This window comes from Mesocricetus auratus, unplaced genomic scaffold (genome assembly GCF_017639785.1).
Source record: "Mesocricetus auratus isolate SY011 unplaced genomic scaffold, BCM_Maur_2.0 Super-Scaffold_100007, whole genome shotgun sequence".
Taxonomy (NCBI): domain Eukaryota; kingdom Metazoa; phylum Chordata; class Mammalia; order Rodentia; family Cricetidae; genus Mesocricetus; species Mesocricetus auratus.
Genome location: NW_024429191.1, coordinates 59,914,819 through 59,939,720, shown reverse-complemented (window position 1 = coordinate 59,939,720; position 24,902 = coordinate 59,914,819). Strand labels below are relative to the sequence as shown.

Here is a 24,902-nt window from a genome sequence, read left to right as displayed (position 1 = left end):
GGTTATCTCTGTGAGTGTAGGCTGTGACTGTTTACAGCCACATTCCAGAACCTCAGTGCCCAGTCCAGGGAAGGTCACCAAGAAGTCTATGCTTAGGCCTGGGAAGGTGGCTCAGTGGGTAAGAGTTCTTGCTTTGCAAGAATGAAGTTTTAAGCACCTGAAGATGGAAATGATGCTACCTGAAAAGGAGGTCTAAGATACTTTATTGAATATAGAAATCACTTACTGAGAAGTGCTTTATTGTCCCCGCAGTGGCCTGAATCCAAGAGAGAGTGAGATTTACTTTCTCTTCCCCTTTTATTCCTCACCCATCTCACATACCCTGTCCATGCCCAAGGGGTTTGGACAGTATCTTGGGCATGTGATCTTTCCCCTACAAGCTCCCAAGTAAAAAGGCCAGGCATGGCTGCCCATGTCTCTAACATAGCATCGAGGGGAGGAGATGGTTGGATCTCAAAAGTAGATGGAATAGCAAACGGAGAGCTAGGATAGGCTGAAGGGCTATAGGGAGCTCACAACACTGACAACATTAATTAATGTTGAACCATAGCTTGCTGTGTGCCTGGTACTGACCTAAGCACTTTACAAGTGTGAAGTCATTAATTACCACATCAGAAGGCAGATGTTTGTATCTGTATAAATGTGTAGCTCAAATAAGGTAAAACGTATTCACATTCACTGTTCTGATTCGGTTTCCTCCAAGTCCCTGACTAGTAATCTGGGATGAGATTGTTGTTCCCATCTTAAAAAACGAAGACACAGAGGCTCTGAAGGGTGAGTCACCTATCAACATCAGCTCCTTGGTTCCTGAGATCTCTGCAAGGAAGCCAGATTTGCTTCTGTGCACTTCCTGCTACACTGCATAAGGCCAGCAGAGGGCAAATGAGAGCAATATTGTGGATCTTTTTTCTTCCCCAAGCTTGCCAGACAGTGGACCTCAGAATGGGTGACATGAATCCATTCATTCACCCATTAAAAGAAAAGAAAAGGAAAAATAGCTAATTTATTTTATAACTTACAAGTCGTTTGAGTTGGACAAGTCACTTAATCTCTCTGAGTTTGTTTCCTAATTCCATAAAATGGAGAAAAGTGTTTTTGCCTCATAGAGATACAATGTTTAAATGACACACACATAAGAAATTCTTAGCCCTTTGCGGAACAAAGCAGGCGCTAGAAGTAATAGCTAGTAGCATACCTGTTGTCCACTGGTCTCATAATATTTCATTCATTTCTTTGATCATCTTAACTCGCTAAACATTTATGCAGTGCCTTTTCTAAAAAAGACAATGCCCAGGTATGGTAGCTGGGGTGTGTGTGTTGGGGGTGGAGGTCATCAAAGGTGACACAAGAAGAGAATTACAGTGTGCCTGCAGTGTCCTATGAGGAGCTAAAGGGATCCTTGTGGGAGAAACACAAGAAACCTTCTTGGAGTGTAGAAACCTGGGAAGCTCTTGGTGAGAACTCAGATGTGAAACCTGGCTCCTACTTGCAGAGTCTGCAGCTCTGAGGACTGAGTTTGTCTCCTGTGAACCTCACACAGCTTTGTAACTGACACTGGCAGTTTGCTAGGTTTGGAGACTGCTTGATTGGACACTGAAATAACACACAAGACATAATGCCCTGAAGACTAGGACTACCAGGCCCCACATGCCTTCCTGAGGGGGGTTTGCTACCCTGTAAGGGCAGAGAACTGTGAGAAGTGTGTAGAACTATTAAAACCAAAAGTTACATCATGCATATCTCCCACCACTATTGCAGGGACGCTCTCCATCTCTCCAATGACACATGCCTCCATCGCCATTGCTGGGATACTCTCCATCCCCCAGTGGCACATGCCTTCCTCACCATTGCAGGGATGCTCTCCATCTTCCCCAGTGACATATACCTCCAGCACCATTGCAGGGATGCTCTCCATCTCCCCAGTGACACATGCCTCCATCGCCATTTCTGGGATACTCTCCATCCCCCAGTGGCACATGCCTTCCTCACCATTGCAGGGATGCTCTCCATCTTCTCCAGTGACATATACCTCCACCACCATTGCAGGGATGCTCTCCATCTCCCCAGTGACACATGCCTCCATCGCCATTGCTGGGATACTCTCCATCCCCCAGTGGCACATGCCTTCCTCACCATTGCAGGGATGCTCTCCATCTTCCCCAGTGACACATGCCTCCATCACCATTGCAGGGATGCTCTCCATCTTCCCCAGTGGCATACACCTCCACCACCATTGCAGGGATGCTCTCCATCTCCCCAGTGACATATGCCTCCATCACTATTGCAGGGATGTTCTCCATCTCCCCAGTGAGAGGTGCCTCCACCATCAGGGTAGGGATGATCTCTCTCTCTCTCTCTCTCTCTCTCTCTCTCTCTCTCTCTCTCTCTCTCTCTCTCTCTCTCTCTCTCTCTCCTTTTTCTGAGCATCACTTATCTATTATGGGCCACAATTTCCCCATCTTTAACAAAGAAGTTGTATCAACTAATTCTATGGATGCCTTTCAAAACTCATAGTATGTGAATTACATGTAGATACATTTCCTCAGCAAGTCCACTGTGTAGACACTGGGATCTTTAGAAGGAATCTACTTCTGCCAGTCATCAGTCTTTCTTACCCACAGAAAAGGCCCAGACCTTTGTCCTAGGGCTTGGGTTCCTCTTAGATGTGTCAGAAGATGTGTCCTGTTCGTTTTTCCTAGGGCTTCTCACCAGTCATTATACCATCTTGATTGCCCCTTCCTTCCTCCAGTGTTTCCTTCTGCATCCGAGCCTAAGACTGTCAGATCCTGCAAGGCCCTAACCAGGTGATGTGAGGAAGCCATGATTTCTCCAAAATTTATTCTTTGGTGTCCCCCAGTGACAAACTTGACATTTCACATAATTGTCATTGTGACTATCATCAGTCAGTATTCACAGAGTTCACAACATTTTAGATGTGGTGTTAATTGTGTTTCATACATTATTGCTATTTCAATGGTGTGTGTGTGTGTGTGTGTGTGTGTGTGTGTGTGTGTGCATTTGCATCTGAAGGCCAGAGGTTGATGCATCTTCCTCAGTTGCTCTCCACATTGTTGTTGTTGGTATTGTTTTGGTTTGAGACAGGGGCTTTGAGACCTGGAACTCACCAACTGCTAGGCTAGATGGCCAATGAGCTACAGAGATCACCATCTCCTAAAGCTCTGGGATTATAGACAAGCCCTACCAAGTCTGACTTTTGTGTGAGAACTGGAAATCTCAGGTCCTGGCATTTGTGTGGCAAGCACTTTACCCACGGAGCCACCTACCCAGCCCTAGAGCATTATGCTTTTTGATACTATTTCTGTTTTATAGATAGAGCAACAAAGAAACAGGGTGGTTAAAGAATTTGAGCACAGAGATCTATGGATATTGCAGGAGTGTCTGCAGATAGCTCATCTCTGTGCTGAAAGAGGGGCTTCTGGCATCTTAGATGCTAATTGCAATTCTTGGGTCCTTTAAAAAAACCTGAAAACTTGCATGATAAGATGTTGCAGTTTCTACGATGATAACATTAGTAGGATGAGATGGGTGGGCCTTAGAAGAAAAGCTCTCTCTTGGGGTACTTAACCACTGGGAGAATCACCAAGAAGCAAAATACAAAGCCCACCTCCACCCCAGCCAGTGCCTGTGAACCCTGAGCATGGCCATCCTCAGCTAAGACAAGCTGTGAAAAATGTCCTCATCAAAAGAACAGGCTTCAGGGGAAGCCTTGCAAAGGCTCCTAGGGATGGATAGCACTAGCAAGTTTTTCAAGTGGGGACTCTTTTTCGTTTTTAAAGCTGGAAGTGGAAAACAAAATAGCAGCCACGTAAGTGAAATGCAGGTTTGCATTCTGCCCTCACATACAACAGGGGAGGTGAGCATAGGAGGCGAGGGAGTGCGAGGAGAGCGGAAGAGAAAGCTTTTGTAAGAACAGTGACAAAGCAGAAACATGCCCTTTCCTTCCTGCTGGTCGCTTTTTGGTGCCAGCATTTGCTTAGATGGGAAAAGCTGTCTGTCCATAATGATCCCTGTTGGCAGCTGGCATTAATGGAGTGTGTGGAACTGGCCTTTTGGGACAAGGTATGTGAAAAATGACTGCTAAGGGTTAAGAACCAAGAGGTTTGCTCTGTGTGTGTGAAGAAATTAATTCCACGTGCTTTTTTTAATTCTGGGATTTTTTTCTTAGTTTTTCAAACCCTCAGATGAACACGAGGGAAGAAAAGTGAGCTCAAGTGGCTCCGACTTGCAACAAGAGCGAGCGCAATTTCAGTTGATTGAAAGTGGGGAGCAACCAAGGTAACGATCACAGAAAGAGCTGGAGTTAGTCAATAAATAAAGTTCAAGGTCCCCAGCCTGACTTCTTTCATTAGCTTTAAAGAATGGGAATGAAAGGATAGGAGGTTCCGTCATCAGGTTCCAAAGCAAAAGAAAGGTTGTACAGCCCAGGGCTCTGGATCTGGACCTCATCCAGAACTCAACCCTAGTAGGATAATTTGACTTAGTGTTTGGAATTCTCTCTCTCTCTCTCTCTCTCTCTCTCTCTCTCTCTCTCTCTCTCTCTCTCTCTCTCTCTCTCACACACACACACACACACACACACACACACAGAGAGAGAGAGAGAGAGAGAGAGAGAGAACTACCCCATCCCTTATAGGACACCACTACCACCACCAAACCAAAGTAGGACTCTACCTAAGTCCAGCTTGGGACACCAATGAGTTTATCAGGCTTATTTACAGTACATGAGTGAGGACCTACTTAAAAACACATGGGTGACTCCAAAGTAACCATGCCACCAGAGTTTTACCCCAGCGTGGATAACAACTCCCCTCCCTATAGCTGCATTGGTGGAGTCTCCTTCAGTTAGCCTTCCAAAATCTGTGTATTCTAGCACTTCTAAGACCACAAAAAGTCATGTTATTAGGGCAGAATTAAATACCACCATCTGGGAGGAAGGAGCAGCTGTATCCTCAGGTGAGAGCCCTTTCTCACAGCCCTCTTTCTATGGACAATGGAAGTAGTGAAGATGCCAGATCTTGAGTCTCTCAGCCCATCACAGCTGCTCTAATAAAGACAATGGCTGCTGAACACAGGGGATAGTGTTCTACAAACACTTAGAAGCCATTCTTGCTAATTTACCTACCCCAAAGCTTGGGCCCCTGTCAGTCTACAGGATATTGTCACAAGCTAAGAGACCCAGCATCCCTGAGTCTCAATGGCATAGGACCTGACATTAAGTAATCTCTCTACGACCATCTCCCTCTTCCCCATACATCAGCCTATCCTAGCAGCCAGTCCCATGGAACTTTTTCCCTTAATTTAATGCTGGTGTGGTGTGGCCATCATCCGGTAGATGCTGTGCCCTTATGTATGTATGTGTGCATTCTCAGGTATGTATGTGTACACGTGTGTGTATATTGTGTGTGCATACACACACGTGTGTAGAAGCAGATGGCATGGTATGATTCCATATTAGCTGAAGAAAAGGAGTCAAGGAAGGATGTGAGCAAACATGACATTTTTTCTGAGCAATAGGCTTCTGAGTTTGTGTTCTAGAGAACAAGATATCCATGGAGTGACTGATGAAGGAATTGTAGGGATGGATAAGAGGCAATGGGGAAAGATGATGCTCAGTGCCCAGGGCTCTTCCACTTTCCCACATTTAGAAACATACAAGGGGAAAGGGAATCTGAGGACACTATGAACCTGCTGTTTGAATGAGGAACGATCCCCATAGGAGTGTGTATTTGAATACTTGATGTCCAGTTGGTGGAGCTGTTTGTGGAGGTTTGAAGTTGGAGCCTTGCTAAAGGAAGTGCATCACTGCATGTGGACTTTGAGGGTTTATAGCCTTACCCCATTTCCTATTCCCTCTGCCTCTCCTGTGTGAATGACAACATCACCAGCCAGCTTCTTTTCCTGCTTACTGCTGTGCCTTCCCCACATGGTGAACTCCTATTGCTCTGAAACTGTCAGCCAGGCAAACCCCTTCTTCTATGATCTGCTTTTTGTCTGGATAATGTATCACAACAGCAGAAAATAGATACAATGGACAACACCCGAAGACATTTTTTCGGGACTGATATTTTCAGCAAGTCTCATGGTTTATTTTTAAACCATACTCGGAGCTTGTGGCCCACTCTGTAACAGCATCCAACACAAAAGAAAAGATGGTGAAAGTCTAGGAAGAAGCACGTGTTTACCTAGGGCTCTCTGCCCTACAGTCTAGACTCAGACTCCATGGAGGTGATGGATGGAAGCCAGGAAGGGTTTAGGAGACAGAGAAGAGGGCTCAAGATTGCACTTCAGAAAGATCGATTGGTGGGTCACAAGGAGCAGTCCAGGACACCGGCACAGTGCTCCACAACTGGCTGCAGTGATTCACTGCCCAATCCAAGGGAGAAGCAGGGGCAGAGTTCAGGGAGGGGTGGCCTGCAGCAAGTTCCCACGTTCCAGGAAGCCTTCCTCACTATTCAAAACTGACCAGGCACTCTAAAGCTGCTGTGGCCCTCACTTTCCTCCTCATGTAAAAATGCTGGCTCCTTTTTATTTTCTTTTAATCAAAAAAAGTACTTGATTTATTACTGTATGTATGTGCATATGATGCGTGTGAAGGGTTGAGCACGTGTAAGCTAAAAGATATGTTGTGGGGTCAGCCTTTTCTTTCACCTGCTTGTGGGTCCCAGAGGAGGATATCAGGCATGATTTTCATGTGCTGAGTCATGTTACCAGCCCAGGTTCCTGGATTCAAAAGTTCTTGGTCCTAAGGATTCAGCATTCTTCCCCATGTAACTGGTCCAGGCTTAGCGTTCTTCTCTGTTGACAGTGCCTCAGTCAGTCCTTGACAGCTCGGTGGGTAGGCAATTCAGGGATCAGTATTTTGTGGGAAAATGGGTGTGGTAGTCATCAGCATCTTGGGAGGGTTTCTATGCAGTTCAGGACATTTGTGGGGGGCTTTGGAGTTCAGTCCATGCTGATCATGGCACCATGCCTAAGGCTGCCTATCTTTATCCTGGCCATATCTGGATCTGTGTCAAGGTGGGGTGTCCAATATTCAGCCCCTCTTTCTTCCATTCAGTACTCCATGGGTCCCCATTTCTCTTGGAACAGATTAAACCCCTCCGTGCATTAGAGGAAAGTGCCTCCAAGAGAGCTCACCTCGGCATCTGCCTTTGCCACCCCACCCCCAGTTTCAGCTTTCTTTCTTGTGCTTCTGTTTGTCTTGGGAATGTCTGACAAGTCTGCATTATCAAAGCAGGCAAGCAGGCAAAGAAACAAAACCAAACACAAACAAACAGGAGGGGCGAAATGTAAAACAGCAATAAAAACTGAACACAAATTAAAATCTTGCCAACTTATGCTGCTCTATTCCTTCAATTTCCCACCACCCCCCTCTGTCCCCAGCTGAACATCTTTTAAATGGCACAAGTTTACATATTCATGCATGTACTTCTCTGTATTTGAGGTCAGAGACTCTAATACAAACTGTTCTGATGAAGCTTCTGTTTCATCTCTGCCACCTCCAACAGGCTCACCCCTGAGCTGCCCACCAGCAGGGCTGGCTGAGACTGGCTATAACAGCAGTGCTGGCTGAGACTGGCTATAACAGCAGTGCTGGCTGAGACTGGCTATAATGTGCAACAGGCTATAAAAATTGTTGTAATGGATAATGGTGATGCTTCTGCTGGAGAGGATGAGGGAAATGAGAGACATTCCATGTCTGCCTTCCTGTCTAGCTATTATCTATCGCCTATAATCTATCGTCTTTATCTGTCTGTCTGTCTATCATCTATCATTTACCTCTCATCTATCAATCATCTAGTATCTCTAGTTTAGTATGTACTATTTATCTATGTCTATTTTCTGTGCATTTCTTTCTTATATTTGTCATTTATCTATCATTGATAACCTATCATCTGTGTATTATTTGTCTATTATCTATGTACCTATTCTTTCTATCTGTCCGTTCTCCATATATTCATTCATCTGTCTATGTCTCTATCAATGTATGTATCCATATGCCATCTATCATCTGTCTATCTATAATCTATCAAGATGCACACACATCTCATACCCGTACAAACACCTTTGAGTACATACTTTTGGGATGTGCTTTCTTCATTCTTAGGCTTTGTTTCTATGGCAATCAGCATATGTGTATTCTGCTGTTACCCCTTTCAAGTCCCATTTTTCCACATTGCAGAGAAACACTGCTCTGTTCCAATAACACAATAACATAAGGTGTCTCTGGAGCTGTGAAACTTTGGGTTGAAATTGTGTGACCACAACTTTCCAAGTTCATGAAATATTATCACCCATGGATGACACATGTCCAAAATCAAGGGCCAAAGTGAATGATTAAAACTCCCAAGGTCTGCAGAAGTGTATCATCAGAGATGTGGATGCTGGGCCTGTTTTAGGCCTCTTACACAGGCTTCCTCTTCCTGGATCTGTCTGGCATCAGAGGAGGTACAGAAGGCTTCCAAGGGAGCACTAGTTAAAGAAGGAAATACAGCATCACTGAGATGCCCCCTGCTAGGCTGGAAGCATCTTGGGCAGACTGGGAGAATCAGAGAATCATCCTTGTAGGTAATACTATATGGAGCACTGGGGCTGGCTTGGCAGACATGATAGTAATGGACATTAACTGCATATTAGACCATATTCTAAACACTGTGCTGGTACTAACTCATCTAACCCTCATAGCATCTCTAAAGGGTAGGTGCAGAAAAGAACCAGAAATTTCAGTCACCTGAATGAGGGCCTCCAAAATTACAAATGGTTTTCTATATGGCTGATTTGTAGCCAGATAGGGAGATGGGGCTGGGCGATTGAGAGGTTTCATGGTGGATTCAGATGCCTGGCTCTAAAGGAATATGTGATCATCACCAACTGTCTATCTGGGTGCCCACCATGCAAAGGTGGGTGCTGTCTTGATATTTTTGTAATGGGAATTCAGGTCTCTCTCACTGAAGGAGCTGATGGAAATGAGGTTACTAAGCTATAATGGATAGTTTTCATTGTGCACTTGACAGAATTTAGAATCTCCAGAGAGATGGGCTTCTGGGCATGTCTGTGGGGGATTATCTTGATTTTGTTCACTGAGGTGGGAACCCTCCTGTTGTGGGTGGTATCATTACCTGGCTATGATCCTAGATTATCTAAGTGGAGAAACAGAACTTAGTAGCTGTGTTCTTTCTTTGTTCTCTGTGTCTTGATTATTGGGCATGGTGTGTCCAGGGGCTTCAAGCTCTTGCTGCTTTGATTTCACTAACAAGGTGGACCAGAAGTTCCTATCTCCCCTAAGTTGTTTTTGTCAGGATATTTTATATAACAATGGAAAAAAATCTAAGGCACAGAACAACTCACTGGGCTGCTAAGGGTGGGTGGGTTGATACATGTGGTTTGTAGGAGCAGCCAATAGTCACTGATACCAAGATAAATAATCATAGGAAATATGTCTTTAGAACTGGACAGAACATGATGATGTGAATATCTCTGAGCCAATCATTGTTATTTTTGGTTCAATTTTCTCATATGGTCATTAGAACAACTCAGCAAGTGGCACATTATCTATGTGGTCCATAGATGTACTCAGATATAGTAAGCCATATCTCCAAGTCACTTGACTAGTGGCTAAGTTTGTAGCAATCTGTTTGAGTTCAAAGCCACAGGGAGGTACTCCCCAAATGCTCTTCAAGATCTTCGATTTAATCCTACCTCCTCCATGCATTATGTAATTGTATGGAGAAAAATCCATTCACCAGAATTCCCAATATTTAGAGAACACTAAACTTGTCTGGAAAATCTACTAGGATAAGCTCTCTTGACATGGGGTGTAAAGAGAGATTCTAGGAATACACTCAAGAGCAAACAGTGGTCTCTTACCAGCAATGCTTGTGTCAAGAGTGTTGACGACCATGTTGACTTTGCATCTGAGCCTTGGTTTTTTTCTTAAGACTGTTAATTTGTTAACTATATGGCCTCAATCTTTCCAGCAACTTCCAGTAGAAATGCCAGCCCTAACACAGGCCTGCAATTTGTGCTCAGTGAGGCACACTCTCAGCGCCGCAGAATGAGGCAAGACTTATTACATTTGCTTTCTATGGGTTCTGTCTCTAAGACATCCACCAGATACCCCATCAACACATTATTTTGAGAATGTCTCTACCATAGACACATTTATTTAAGAGTTACAGTTGAGGACCACTTTTTCAATCGTTTCTGAAAAGCAGAAAAAATCTTCAAAAAACCCTAGAATTTTAAAAACGACATCTAGATATATACACATGTGCATCATACCTATATGAACCCTTCTGAGTGGATACCTTTTGTGACTGCTTCTGTGGGCTTTGTTTCTCTGGCAACAAGCACTCATGTGCTCTGCCGTGTTGTCACTCCTCTCAAGTCTGATCTTTCCACATTGCAGAGAGTTGCTGCTCTGTTCCAGTCATTTAACACAAGGTGACTGGCGAGATCTCTGGAGGGGCTGGAGGGGTGGATAGCTACTGATAAAACAAATGGCATGAATTGAAATTTGTATGATTAGGACATTCTCACAGATACCATGTACTTACACTTTACTAATCACCATTGTAGCAACTGTAGGCTCTTTGCTGATTTTTTTTTAAATTTTCTTTCCCAACCTGATTAGATCAGGGTTGTTTTTAGCATAGAGATCTGTGTGATGCTGAGAATACAGGGGAACTATGGCCCTTGTGTTGTAGCAGCATGTTAGGGCCAGGGTATTTTTGCAGAAAACTTGTTCTGTTAAATGTTGGCCTAGTTAAAGATTCATAATATGTTCTGAAAATCTGGACACACATAAGCAGAATCCATCTTAATATATGTGCAAGCTGTAGAATGGGGGAGTTCTGTTCTATCAACTGCATGGTTCAGCCCTCTTCCCTACTCCTCCCTGAATGCTCACAAGCCATGACATGTGCCCAGTTGTGGGCAGAGTGGTGGCATTGGTGTGAAAGTACATAGAAAATATGAATGCGGCTTAATTTCATATTTTTAGGTCAAAATAAATGTCAATGTGGTTTTCAATGTCATCTCAGCATTCAGTGAATCATCTCACCTACCCTGCTTTGGAAACTGACAGACTGCAGAGTAGGGCATGGAAACCAAAGGATTATACAATGCCTGAGACTGTCAATCATGATGCTTGCTATGGTGGCGGCAGAGAGTAGGAACTCAGGCTGCAGAGAGAACACAGAAGGGAAACTTTGACTCTGGGAGATCAAGAACTCTTCCTGGAGAATGCCAGTTGAACTGCGGTACAAAGACAAACAGCATAAATTCACAGCCCGATAGCAGAGGGGCCAGGGGTCTAGTTACAAGAAACAGCATCGGGAAGAGTTCTAGATTCCGAGGAAGCATTGAGCCATCTGCAAGGAAGCCAGTGTGGCCATTAAGTACATAGACAACACTGATGCTCTCAGACATAGGTGACTCTAACTGGTTGCATTCCAAAGAGGGTTGAGAAAATATACTGGGGTGAAGAGAGATTGAGCCATCAGAACAGAGGATAGGTAAGAAAGCCTTCCCAGTTCTAGGAGGACCTACAGAAGCAGCTGTCAGGAGGCGGGGCCAGTGGGACTCTGAGGACAAGTGCACATGGTGCTTTAATGAGATTACTAATGAGAGGGCAGTGAGGTGTTCCTGCAGGGGCAGCGATCCATTGACAGCAATTCCAGTTGTAGATAAAAATCCCATCCTGCCATGCAATGTCCAGTCTTCCCCATGCTTGAAAGTTACAGTCTGTGTCTTCATCCCCTTGCAGCAGTGGCCAGTTATCAGTTTCCCCTGCCGCATGGTACTTAACACCCAGCTCAGGCCAGGCTCTGTAATGAAACTTGTGGCATGGAGAAGACTTTGAACATGAAGTAGAAATGCTCTCACACCACCCTGCACATGATTAATGCATCCTTACACCTACCATCTAACCAGAAGACTCCACAAACACACCATGGCATGCATTCGATTCTTGCAGAGAGTAAAGGAGGTTGGAAAATATCATGCCATAACGAGACTCTGCTGGTCACCAGGGACAAATGCATCGGGATCCTCAGGGAAAGGGTCTACAAAGCTCGCACTGAGAAACAAATATCGAGGCCGAGAACTGTCTGTTCTTGGGAGGCAGCCTTGGGTAGGCCAAGGAGCAAGGCTTCTAGAATCAGACAAGTCCAGTTTCAATCCATAGCCTGCTACTTATAATTTGCCTGCTACGTATAACTGGGAAGCTTATGCCTTGCTCTGGAAGCCTCAACTTCCTCACTCATAGATTGGGGACATGAGATTTACTTTGCAAGGTCATTAGAAGATTAAATGAGACAACAAATGGGAATTGATGGTGTCTCTGCCATGTTCTAGTTTGTCCCCTACCCTCTCCATATGTACAGTGTACCCGTGGGCACACAGAGCTGGCAAAGATGCCATGATGGACAACTCTCCCCTTTACATTTCAATATAAGCCTGGGTCATACTAACCTTTTAAAAAATATTTAACGTTTTAATGTTCTCGGCTCTCATTTCTGTGACCTTCTTGGCATTTGACCATGGGCAAATCACCAAATGCTTCTTTGTGTTTTAGAGTAACACATGCATGCATGTATATGAACAGAGGCTAACCCTGGGTGCTGTTCCTCAGACACTATCCACTTTGCCTGATTTTAGGAAGGTTCTTTCTCTTGGCCAGGGAATTCACTGGGTAGGTTAGGCTGCCTGACTGGCTAACAATCCACAGAGATTTACCTGCCTTCTCCCCAGTGCTAGTGCTGGGATTATAAATAGGTGCCACTATGCCCAGTGCTTTTATGTAGAATCTAGAGGTCAAATTCTGGCCTAAGTGCTTGTGTGGCAAGCAGCTTACCAAGTGAGCTGCCTGCCCAGCTCCACCGAATGCTCCCATTGTACCTTACGTGCTTTAGTCTTCCAGTGCTGCAGGTTGAACCTGTGGGTCTCGTGTGTAGGCCTAAACTACAAGATGAACTGCATTCTCTGGTATTTTTAATGTTTTTGACTGGGTCTAAAATGTTACCAAGGCTGTTCCTGAACTACCTGTAGACCAGGGAGGCCTTGAGTCTGGCCTGCTTTATTCATCTCTGTTAGGACTCTGGGAAGGAAAGCAGGAGGAAGGAGAAGTGAGGGAAGGAAGGGAGGAAGGGAATGGAAGCATTTGCACAGAGTTGGCTTTTGTCAGGCCAGACATCAATCCACCACATTCGTCTGTTTGGCCATCACGGTCCTCTAAGAGGGGAGCCCCTTCATACCCACATTACAGAGAAGAAGACCGAGGCTCTGCTGCCTGCTTGCCCTTGTGATGGGATTGATGTCCCTATCTCCCTCATCAAGTTTCTGGTGAGGGTTTGATGGTAAATAATCATAAAAGTTCCTTGTTTGTTATATAGCGGGCGGCAGAAGGTGGTATTTCCTAATGATAGTCCCCGCTTCTCCTGAGAGTCCTGGAGAATGGGGGATGCGGGGGTGGGGATGGGGGGAACTACTGAGAAAGTCAGAAAGCCTGAAAGCCCTGAGGTGCTGCTCTTCCTAGGAGAGCAGCAACGTCTCAGCACACAGGGCCTGTGGGTTTAGGGGTGAGAGGAGGGCAAAGGAAGATCACAGGAGTTTATTTCCCTTAGCGTCCTTTTCTAAGTCACCGTAAATGTGGGCCAGGAAGCCCTGACCGGTACAGTTATCCATTGTCTTAACATAACACTGAAAAACAATCAAACAATACACTGCTGCAAACAGGTTAAAACTTGCTTCTTCTACTCCAGGGAAAACACCAATGGCGGATGATGAGGGTGCAGCGGGCGGGTTCGGAGGATCCGAGGCCGTGGCGGCTTCTGCGGAGGTTTCCACAGTGGTCTTAGGGGCCTCAGTGGGGTGGAGGCTGTGGCCGCGGTCGAGGCCGCGGGCTCGTGAGTGGTCCCTGTCACCAAGCTGGGCCGCCTGGCTAAGGACATGAAGATCAAGTCCCTGGATGATATCTACCTGTTCTCCCTGCCCATTAAGGAATCCAAGATTTTTTTTTCTGAAGAATGAGGTTCTAAAAATCATGCCAACACAGAAACAGACTCAGGCTGGCCAGAGGACCAGGTTCAAGGCTTTTGTCGCTATTTGGGACTACAACGGTCATGTTGGTCTTGGTGTTAAGTGCTCCCCACAACCATGGGGAGGGCATCATCTTGGCCAAACTTTCCATTGTCCCTGTGCAGAGAGGCTGCTGGGGGAACAAGGTTGGCAAGCCCCACACTGTTCCATGCAAAGTGACAGGCCGCTGTGGCTCTGTGTTGGTGCGTCTCATCCCTGGCCCCAGAGGCACTGGCATCGTCTCTGCTCTTGTGCCCAAGAAGCTACTGATGATGGCCGGTATTAATGACTGCTACACATCAGCCAGGGGCTGCACTGCCACCCTGGGCAACTTTGCCAAGACCACCTTTTTGTTTTGTTTTGCTTTTCGAGACAGGGTTTCTCTGTATTGCTTTGGAGGCTGTCAGGCTGGCCTCGAACTTACAGAGATCCACCTGCCTCTGCCTCCCAAGTGCTGGGATTAAAGGCGTGCGCCACCAACACCCGGCCACCAAGGCCACCTTTGATGCCATCTCCAAGACCTACAGCTACCTGACCCCCGACCTCTGGAAAGAGACTGTATTCACCAAGTCTCCTTATCAGGAATTCACGGACCAACTTATGAAAACCCACACCAGAGTCTCTGTTCAGAGGACCCCAGACTCCAGCTGTGGTCACCACATTAGGGTTTTCATACAAGAAAAATAAAGTGAATTAAGTCTATTCAAACAAAACAAAACAAACAACAAAAGAAAAAAACAGGTTAAAACTTCCCCCAGTTAGCTCCCATGCTCTCATTTCCCTGGACCTGGGACAGTTTCCCCCGCAGCTCTCCCTGGCCTAAGCATGAGGTGCTGTATAGAGGAGTTAAGGTCTGGAGTCATTCAGTGTCTTACCCATGGCCGCAGCACTAGGTGCAGAGCGGAGGCATGAATCTCTTCAGCTAAAGGCCGTTCAGTTTGTGGATACACTGCAGACAGTACTCTTGCAGCTGTGCAGTGAGGCTATCAAACTCGGATGAGGGTCTTCTGACCCCCAGTGCTCCCATCAGACAACAGGATCAGCTCACAGCATGCTTGCTCCCTCAAAGGTTTAGGCACTGTTTTCTGAGCTTCATGTTAAGGTCCTGTGTGCACTGGATAGACCCGTGGGCCTAGGTGGGCTGGCTCCTGGGAGCTGATGTCGAGCATAGTTTAACATCAAATGGGAAAGAGAAAAAGAAATGAAGTTTGGGCCGCAAAGGAGGGCAGTGTGGGCAAAGGGAGCGGAGGGCAGGCGACTTGTTTGCAGATAGCTGTTTTAGCAGAGTCCAGTCAGCAGTCCTCAAGATGACTGGGTAGCATATGGCGGCTTGAAGTGTCAAGGTGGAGTCTGGGATCGTGGGAAGGGGAGAAGGCTAACTGAAAGCCAGGCAGGTGGTGTGCACTGAGGGTGGGCTTGTTGCTTGTAAGGGTATTGGCTCCCCTGAGAGGTCTGTGTTCCAGACTGTAAGAGGAGCTGCAGGGAAGAGCTGGGGCTGGGGGATGTCAGTATCAGATGGAGTGTTCTGCCATTTAACCTGATGCTTGCAAACTTATTACTAATTATAATAAAAATGTAATAACCCAGGGATCTGAGAAACGTAAAAAGCACACTAATAACACCTATAGCCACACTCTTTCTAGAGGCCACACTGGGACCTTCTGTCATACACTGTGTTTTGCCTTTCCAAAAGTCCCATGGAAGCCTAATGGACACTGTGGTAGAATTAAGAGAGGTAGGCCATTTAGAGGGTGATTTGAACAGAATGAGGCCCAAGGATGTTCTTTGTCCCTTTCAAATGTGAGTGTGCATCCTTGAAGAGTTGACCTTCATAAATACTGACCTTTATAAATGCTTTGACCTTGAGTTTCCAGGCCTGAATTCCCACTGCTTTTGCATTCTGTTGGTTGCTGTGTTGTTAGTTCTTGCATGTCTGGGTTGCAAATAAGTTAGTTTAGCATAGCCCAAAGGGACTAGGACTGACATCTGCTGTCCCCACTGCAGGGCAAACTGCTTTGTGTGGTGTACAGAGAGCGATGCTTGCCAGGCTTCCCGACAGCACACGGGACTCTGTGTAAAGGAAGGCTGAGGGAATTTCCCCTTTGATGAGAGAAATGCGGGCTCTTCTCCTTTGCCTCCTGCACTACTCAAGTCCCTTGGTCTGTTGGAGAGCATGGGGGTCTTCGCCTCTCTCTGGCCCAAACCAGACCTGGATGCATGGTCTTATGTTACTCCCAAAGAGAGGCCAGTTGGATGGAGGGCAGGTGGGAACCTGGGCTTTGAGCATTGTTTGTGAGATGTCCTGGTAGGCTCATGTAGACTCAGACAGACCATCGGCCCCTTGCTCTGCCTCCACAGTTGCCATGCTTTTATATTTCTGGATTGGCTCGAGCAGTAAGCAGGGAATAGGCCCAAACTGTCTGAGCTAATTATATCCTAGAAGAGTTGTTAAAAGAGACAGTCAAGCCCCTATACTCCCCAGGGGCTCTGATTACCTTCAAGCCCCTCCCATATTCTAATCGTGCCCTTTATTAGATCGCTGTTGGATCTCGACTAAGTTTAATTTCACATTCACTTTTCTAAGCATCCTGGAGATGACAATTATGAAGCAGACACGCAGACGTTTTTTGAGACAGTCAAAGGTACCTGAGGCCACCAACTCAGGAGTTCTGATAACCATGTTACTTGTTTTAATATAAGCTTTCCAGGGAGCTGGCCCAGAACCTTCTGCCAAAATCTTTGCAGACTGCTCCCTCCTTATGCTCCCAAGCACCTCATTTAGTTAAGTGGTTTTGCCTCCTTCAGGTTACTGTGTAATTGGGGTGATTATTCATTTCCCGTCACAAGACTGAAGCAGAGGAAGAGGTTGGCTGGGGACCCCAAGTACTGTCTTGCCTCCTGCTGCATTTGATCACTTATCTTGCTCTGGATGTGTGACTTCGAAGATCTGAGGAGCTGGCATAGGTTCAGCTGATCCAGCTTGCTTGTGGCCATTGTTCAAAAGAAGGCATGCCCTCATCACAGAGGGGTGAGCCTTGGTGACAACAGTTTGCAGCCTGGATGGGATGGTCTGTCTTTTCTTATAGCCCAGGTGTGTGTGTGCCCTGGAGAGCTTCCCTGGGTGAGTGGTTCACATGGGGAATGGCTTTTCTCCAGGGACAGACCCGCTGTGTGAAATGGTGTTAGTAATGTTGTGTTAAGTGTGAGACCATATTAGGAAACCCAATCCATGTGGTGTCATAGGAAACCCACCCATGGGTTGTCACAGCACACTAACTGCTAAGACACTGGAGGAACACCCTCTGTCTCAGACTTTCATCTGAGATGTCCTCCTTCCTAGCTTGTCTTCATCATTCTTGCCAGATCATCTTACTTTTGGGTCCAAGCCCACATTTGCATGACCCAGCAAGATACTCATCACTAGTCCATCAATGCCGCCTCTCCCTCCCCCACCCCATGGTTTCCAAACTGGCCTAGTGCACTCTGTGTAGCCACAGATGATCTCAAACTTCTGGTCCTCCTACCTCTGCCTCCCAAATTCTGCGATTTCAAGCATGTGCTACAACATCCAATGTATGTAGTGTTGGGAATCGAATCCAGGGCTCCATGTATGTTAACCAAGTCCTCTATCAAGTGAACTACAGCTCCATCTCCATGACCCTGGTTAACAGCATCTCCACTCCACTCCTATGTCTCCACACCCTCTGAATCTCATAAACACTCAGGGTGACTGGCCAGAGGCTCTAGCCCTGGTCCTGGCCTTTGGCTCCATACAAAATAAATGTGTTAGAAGGAGATGTGGAGAGATAATTACAAGGTGTGATGAGAGCCCTAGTGAGGGAGTCTAGGCTGCTATAAAAATGGAGAAGCAACAGAAAACCAGGCATTGAGATTTTATGAAACCTTCCAGGAAGGAGAGACATCTATGTGAAGCCCAAAGAAGGAGAAGGGAACATATGGCAGGCAGAGAGCAACATATGAAGTTTAGATTAGAGAAAAATGAGGCAGGTTTGGAACAATGTGAGCACATCTAGGCTTTGCCTGCAAAGACCCTGGGGACGAGCTTGGGTTGTGGCTTCAGACATAGGAGTGGGATGGGTTTAAACTAGCTATGATCTTTGGGACAAAGATACAGAAATCGTGGGAAAGCAAGAAGCTGGTGACTGTGTGAGGACTAAGCCTCAATCCTTTCTCCAGGGACAGGTGAAGCTTTTGTGTCACTTACAGAAACCAGATGTCCTGAGTGGGGCCAGTCATTACTTCATCATTCTGACAACTTCTGTGCCATCTTTACCCCAACACAACTTGTAGACAGGACAAATTGTTGGCTGAAGGGTTTGTGCCTGGGTTGGTGTCCCAGTCCTTCCATTGGAAGTCTTTCCTGGTTACAGGAGATGATCGATTCATACTCCATATCCCCTATTTCTGGGAGTCTTAGCTAGGGTCACTCTCATAGATTCCTGGGGTTTTCTATTGCACTAGGTTTCTAGATCATCCCAGAAATGCAAATACCCTGAGAGGGATACCCCAGACCCTTAGGATAAAACCAAACAGGACTGTCAAAAAAGGTAAAAAGTCAATGAAATTATTCCTAATGGTATTCTGGTATACTCATAAATTGGTGCCTAGCCCAGCTTCATCAGAGAGGCTTCACCCAGCAGCTGATGGAAACAAATACAGAGACCCACAGACTAACATTAGATGGAGCTCTGGGAGTCCTGCTGAAGAAGGGGGAGGAAAGATTATAGGACCCAATTTTGTCAAAGGTACTACAAGAAAACTCACAGAATCAACTGGGCTAATGGGGCTCTCACAGACTGAACCAACAACCAGGGAGCCGACATGGGACTGACGTAGGCCTTTTGTATATGTTAGTTGTGTAACTTGGTCTTCTTGTGAGACCCCTAACAGTGGGAGCAGAAGCTGTCTCTGATCTGTTTCCGGTTTTGGAACCCGTTCTTTCTACTGGATGGCCTCATCCAAGGCAGACAAGAATTTATTGAAAGAGTGACGCCTACTGTGATTGGCTGGCTAATAAATGGTCCATATAACCTCCAAAAAGAAGAGGAAGAGGAGGAGGAGGAGGAGAAATCAGATATCTGATCCTATTTCTGATATTTGTTATTTACTTATTCATTGTCCTATGGTTAAGATTTAAGGCATTTCTGATATATCTATCATCTATCTATCTATCTATTTGCTGTATTTGTTATATTATGAGCATCTCTGAGCACAGGTTTCTTTGCCTCCTTTCTCCTTCGACGACTTTCAGGTTCATTTCCTAGCGAAGAATCCAGTGGCTGGAATTGTTTGGGAGAATGTCACAAACTTCCAAGAGGCCCTTTTGGCTCTCTATTGTTCCACTTCTAAAGACAACTGATAAAATACCAATAATACTCACCCTCAAAGTACCACCGGGGTTTGAAACAGAACCACAGATCTTCATTCCCAGCCCACCAGGAGATGCTTGCTCCCTTTTCATTCTCGATTTAAAGAACTCACTAATACTTTTGTTTTCTGGGTAAGGACTGGCCACTTCACACCCAGTCACTGCATGATTGTTAATTCTTCCTCTATTTTATTTGGCAGGAGAATAGGCCAACCACCATAGCAGTCATCACATCAAATCGAGAGGCGAGACCTTACAGACCGTACTGAAGTCAGGACAAGATGTACCAGTCAGGGCCGACAAGGGACACGGCTCTGCTGAAGAGTTGTGCAGTGGAGGGAAAGCTAGACGTCTCTTCAAGGGTGTTCAGATGGAGTTGTCAACCCAAGGCAGACAAGCAGAAACACGTAGCCTAGAGGCAAATTCAAGACTGCAATTCCAGCTCTTGGAAACAGAGTGAGGAAGAGGTCAGCACAGGTTGATTGCAATGACTGCTAGAAGGATCCAGGAGTCAGATCCATTCCCGACTATGCAGGCTTAAGTCTAAATAAGAAAGGGACTCCAGACAGCGTTCTGTGGCTTCTGGCATTAGACACTGGAGAGTTGGAGGAGGCGTAGCAAGTAATGGCCACATGCCAGTCATTGTGCCAGGTTCCTGGCATACACCTAGCTCACAGTGTGATGCTCCAAGACATAAAGATTTATTCTAATCTTATGGGTAGGCCAAGAGGGGTTTGTAAGATTGAAGGTCTATCTGCTGCTCAGAGCTGTGGTAGAGGTGGAGCTAAGATAGAGTTACCAAGTTATGTAAAAGAGCTATAAATGGTTTTAGTGGCATGTGTGCATGCGCACACGCAGAGAGAGAAAGAGAGAGACAGAGACAGAGAGAAAAAGAAAGAGAGAGTGAGAAAGAGAAGGGGCAACTTAGAATGATTGAGAGAGGAGAGGACTCAGTTAAGATACTGCCCATACTTTTTTGATTTCCATAAATAATTTTGGGGGAAATACAGAATGAAGGTAATGAGGAGTGAACCTAAAGTATATCACACACCTGTATGAAAGTGTCATAAAGAAACAAATTAATGCACAGGATTAATGTGATAATAGAAAGGTTTTTAGATGATTATATATGCAACTATATGCAAAACAAAGAAACAGTTTTTTTCAACCTATGTCCAAGTCAGGTGTCCTAGTTCTGACATGCTGCTGCTGGACCATGAAAAATTTGATGACTTCTGGGAAGAGGGATGATGTTGTCTGTCCTTCCAGGACTATATTTTATTTCTTCCTGGTCTGATGGCAGTTCAGGGTCAGGAAGCAATGCCAAGAGCTCCACAGCCCCCTGCTCATCATTTTCTTAACACAGGAGCCCTTAAGAGAGGAAGCGCTGCTCTGAATTCTGTTCAGAAAGAACCAAGTCCAGCTTCTGCTTCTGCAAATCCTGTGTTCCTGAGGAGCCTCCAGGCATGAGAGAAGGGAAAGAGATTCTGCAGGGGTCCAGTGCCCACCAGTGCCCTGCCCTCCCCATGCAAGGCCTTGCTTCAACCTTACAAGAGACTGTAAAACATGAATTAATATCCATTTTGTAGCTAAGAAAGAAAAACAAGGCTCAAAGGGAATGAGGGTATAATAGAATAAAACAGCTGCATTTTCCTGCACCTGGGGTCAGTCCCAACTCTTTAACTTTATTATTTTTGTCTCCTATTGAAAACAGAGTCTTTTCTCATGCAATGTATCTTTTTACAGTTTCCCCTCCCACTGCTTCTCCCAGTTCCTCAACTCCCCCTCCTTCCCCATCTACTGCAGTTTTGTCTCTCATTAGAAAAGAACAGGCTTCTTCTAAGAGGTAACGGCCAAACATAACAAAATAAAATATAACAAGATAAAACAAAACTCACCACATTGAGGCCAGACAAAGCAATCCAACACAAGGAAAAGAGTCCCAAGAGCAGGCAGAAGGATCAGAGACCCACTTGTTTTCACATTCAGGAGTCCCATGAAAGCACTAAGCTGGAAGCTATAATATATCTGTATTGGACCTGGTACAGACCTGTGTAGGCCTGGTGCTTGCTGCTTCAGTCTCTGTGAGTTCATATGAGCCTTGCTCAAGTGATTCAGGTGGCCTTGCTCTCCTGATGTCTCCCATCCCCTCTGGCCCTTATACTCTTTCCCCCTCCTCCTTTGCAGAGTTGCCCGAGCTCTGAGGGGAAGGATTTGACTGAGACATCCCATTTCCATCTGTGTGTGTGTTCCAAGGACTCTTTCCGTGTAATGTCTGTCTGTGGGTCTCTGCATCTGTTCCCATGTGCTACAGAAGGAAGCTTCTTTGATAATGTCTGGATAAGGCACTGATCTATGAGTACAGCAGAATAGTATTGTGAATTTTATTGATTTTTTTAGACCCAGTAGTGTTTGGTTTTACCTTAGGTCTGGGCTATCTAGTCTCTGGCTTTTGGTCACCCAAGCAGTGTTGGGTATGGGTTCTGTTTCATGGAGTGGGCCTTAAGTCAAAGCAGGCGCTGGTGCGCGCGCACTTATATGGATATCAGAGTTGCTTTTTTTCCTTCCAGGGGTAGAACTCAGGTCATCAGGCCAGCCCTTTTACTATTTTATAAAACATTTCTCTTTAGAGTTTTCATACAAGAACATGCTGTATATTGAGCATATCCTCCCCTGTGACTCTATTGTCCCTGCTGGCTCTCCCCAATCTTGTTACTCTTCCTTTCTTACTAGATAGTTCAACTTCTGTCTTCATGCCGTTTACACATACACAGTTTTGGTATAACTTGGGAACCACGAATGAAAGAAAACACAAGAAACTTTTCTTTCTGACGCTGGCTTATTTCACCTAATATGATTATCTGCCACGGTATCCATTTGTTTTGACAAACCATAGAGCTTTGTTCATCCCCTGCTTTTAGACACCTAAGTTGGTTCCATAATGAAGCCATTGTGAGTAGAGCTGCAGTAAGCACAGATGAACAAGTGTCTCTGTGCCACGTTGGCTTACAGTCACTTGAATAAAAATAGGAGGGGTCTAGCTGGCTCATATGGCAGATCTATTTCTAGTGTTTTCAAAAACTTCCATACTGACTTTTGTAGTTGCAGGACTGGTATTTCTTCTGATTTGTTTTCTAAATGACTGCCTTTCTGACTGGAATTATTTTCCTGTTGATTTGTTATCTATCTATTATATGTACGTGTACATGTGTTTATTTATGTGTATAGAGGCCAGATGCTCTTCCTCAGGGGCCATCCACTTGACTTTTTTAGAAAGATATTTTAAATTATGTGTTTATGTGTTTGTGTGTGTGTGTGGGGTGTGTTCTGTGAGTGTGGTTGCTCATGGAGTCCAGAAAAGGGCATCAGATCTGCTGGAGCTGGAGTTATGGGTGGTGTGAGCTTCCTCATGTGGAAGAAACTGAACTCAGATCCCGCAATAGTAGTGTTTTTCTTTTAATTGCTGAGGTATTTTTCTAGCCCCAATCCACCTTGTTTTTGAAACCGGGTCTCTCACTGGCACCTGGAGCTCATCTAATAGGCTAGCCTGTTTACCAGTGAGTCTTAGGGATTCTCCTGTTTACCTCCCCAGCAGCTGATCACAAGTGAGCCCTCATGACAGGTTTTCACCTGGGGAGCAAACACAGGACCTCATGCTTGCCAACTGAGCCACATCCCCAGACTCCTTTAAATCCTACGTTTGTTGGGGGAAGTCCTGTGTATTTGTCAATAAAGCACTGTTGGCCTATAGAGAACCAAGATAGGTGGGACTAGGAGTTCAGGAGGACTCTGGGAAGGAGAAACACAGGGAGTCAAGATGTAACACCATGGGGTAGGAAGCCCAGAACTATTCTCCGGTAAGAGAAATATTTAAATTAACAATTATGGGGTAATTACTTAAGTCAGAACTAGCCAGTAAGAAACAAGCAAGGCCAACAGCCTCATAATTAATATAGCCTCCTGTGTGTTTGTTTGGGACTCATGCGGCTCTAGAACCAGGCTGGCGAGAAGGCTTCTCTCAAGGAAAAGGTTTCCCTTTACATAAGTTCCTCATCTGTAAAAGGGGTATAATTTTGCCTTCTAGATTTTTTAAGAAACATGAAATTATATCCACAATTTTCCCTGTGCATAGGAGAATACATCTGTAATTCTACCGCATGTAGAGATTTCATTTTTAAATAGCAATGGGTGCTCTGAACAGTAAGTGGGGGTGCTGAGTCCTGACCTCTGCTGGCCAGTCTCAGATTCTATGTGCCTCCTTCCACATCACAAGCTCCAAAATTAAGCAAATCACTCCCAACTGAAACACTGGGAAGGTGGCCAAAGCAATCTGTGGCTTTCTTAAACTTAGAAGCTAATGAAAAGAACACTATCGTATACCCGAGACAGGCAACCACAGGCAGGCATGCAGCCAGGTGGCAAGACACAGGCATCATTGACCTGACTTCTCTTCTGTATGGATAGAGTAAAAATACCCATTTCAGGAGACTGAAGATTCTGGAATCCCCTGGATGCGTCTTTCCCTTGACTGGAGGAAATCACATGTGCCTAGCTACTTACATTTTGCGGGGGAGGAGTATTATACATTATTTTACGTGATCATTTTGGGTATCCCAAATGACAGCAAATGCCATGAAGAGGGGAAGGTGCAGGAGAGGGGCCAGGGTGGGGTGGGGCTAATCTAAACACTTTCTTAGGAGGTCACCACTGGCTAGGTGATGCTGGGGTAGAGCACAGTATTTAAAAAGCCGAATCTCTCCTGACCCAAAGCAGGGGGAAAGGTTAGAAAATGTTCCATCCCATCCAATCCTCTGGCTTCCTTATCTTTATAAATAATAGTGAGGGTCCCATTCACTAAATAAAGCTTAACATCTGACTCTTCTATAGCCTAAGTCCATTCATTACTCTATCCTTATTGAGTGCCCTGGGACCAAAGGTATTTCCTTTTTGTTCTACCCCAGAAATGCAGCCAAGACAAAAGGGCAAACACTTGCTAAGGACATCCATCTAGGAACTGGCAGAGTTAGGATTTAGTTCCTACTTTTAGAGATTTGGGTTTCGTAGTGCTGGGAGTGAAACCTAGGTCTTCATGCACAGTAAGACGGTGCCTTACCACTGAGCCACACCACAAAGCTCCCATTCCCAGCTCTTGATAACCAGCTTCTGTCTGCTTCCAGCATTATCAGTACAGGTGCAGTCCAGCTCCTGGCACTTGTTCTTTGGTTCTCTGGATCACATTTCCTAGTCACTGACATCACTGGAGGTGTGTGTGGGAAAATTTATGAAGAATTTATGTGTTCCTCTGGCTGCCAAAGGGGCAGCTTCCCCGAGGCAGAAGGAAGGTTCACCATGCATCAGCATCACACCTTGAATTAGTCACAGAGCTGACAGGTGACTGGCCCCAGCTCTCTCC

At 45.5% G+C, this 24,902-nt stretch overlaps 1 protein-coding gene and 1 pseudogene across 1 annotated transcript in view; both read left to right on the top strand.

Annotated features, from left to right (window-relative positions):
* The window catches only part of Asic2 (acid sensing ion channel subunit 2), a 1,047,597-nt gene that overhangs the window by 420,174 nt on the left and 602,521 nt on the right, over positions 1 to 24,902 (top strand). The gene's annotated exons all lie outside the window — the stretch shown is intronic.
* LOC106021664 lies at positions 13,550 to 18,712 on the top strand (annotated as a pseudogene).